We start from the raw sequence: 1,366 nt of genomic DNA, 5'->3' as shown, positions 1-1,366 counted from the left end.
AAAATTGTTTGCTGCAATCATTCTAGTTTAGGTCACCATCATAACTCACCTGGATGCCTCTTCTCCTTTTTTATTTTATTTTATTTTTTTGGAGACAAGGTCTCGCTCTGCTGCACAGGCTGGAGTGCAGTGGCACGACCTCAGCTCACTGCAACCTTCACCTCCAGGGTTCAAGCGATCCTCCCATCTCAGCCTCCCAAATAGCTAGGACTATAGGCTTCTGTCCCCAAGTCCAGCTCATTTTCGTATTTTTTTTTTTGTAGATACGGGGTTTCGCCAGGTTGCCCAGGCTGGTCTCAAACTCCTGGGCTCAGGTAGCAGAAAGAAAGAATTCATTGAATGGATTTGGTCACATACCTTGTCCTTTCCTCTGGGGAGGCCTGGTTACTTAGTGAGCATTTGCAGAGCTCTAGACCCCAGGAGGGCTCTGCCAGCCCCTGGTGGTGCCTGAGGCTCTGAAGAGATGAGCGGAGGCCCTGACTTTCAGACAGTCAGTTTTCTCCTGGTGAATCCATGTGCTGACTTTGCTGCTTACTCAGCCAAAAGCATTTCAAGAAGAAGCCGTTACTCCTGAAGAATGGGGGAAGCCATCTTAGGTTGTAACCTCTTAGTATTACAGAGGCTTTTGTTGTTGTTGAGAGGGAGTCTTGCTCTGTTACTCAGGCTGGGGTGCAGTGGCACGATCTTGTTCTCACCTCACTGCAACCTCCGCCTCCTGGGTTCAAGCAATTCTTCTGCCTCAGCCTCCTGAGTGTCTGGACAAACGGAGGTAAGATGGCGCACTTCCGGGTTCTTCATCACCAACTTTTCCCGCGCGCGCGAAAATGCAGCCGGTGCCCGAGAAGGTGCAGACCAACCGGGCATGCGCCGTGACGTCAATCCGAAGAGACCAAGATTTACCTGGTGGCACCTACAGAACGCCCCCCGACACGCCCGTGTCCCGCCTATTGCCCTCCCACTCCTAGAAAAGCCGCTCCTGGCAGACGCCCTGTGCGGACTTCCCAGCCCCCAGTCGGGACCGTATCAGGAACTCCGCCCGAGAGCTCAATGGGCGACTCTCTTGGCCTCCTTTGCCGGAGGCCAACAGACCTCTCCCTACCCACCTACTTCCCTGAAGCTAGGTGACCAAAATAAATTTGCAGTTTTGCTCCTACCCTTGCCTACTCGCTGGTTCTTTTGTGCTCGCTCTGGTGGTCTTAGAAAAACAAATCAGTTGGTGCCGAAGACCCGGGAGGAGACCCCTCCTCAGGCCTCTAAGGGTTGAGGAACCTCCTCCTGCTCCCATGCCGCAGACAGACCAGGACCTGAGACCCGCTTCCCTCACTCTCACGGCTTCTCTGGGGTAAGTGCCCTTGTCTCCTCTTTA

This window comes from Rhinopithecus bieti, unplaced genomic scaffold (genome assembly GCF_001698545.2).
Source record: "Rhinopithecus bieti isolate Rb0 unplaced genomic scaffold, ASM169854v2 scaffold_947, whole genome shotgun sequence".
NCBI lineage: Eukaryota > Metazoa > Chordata > Mammalia > Primates > Cercopithecidae > Rhinopithecus > Rhinopithecus bieti.
Note: the sequence above shows the minus strand (reverse complement) of the source record.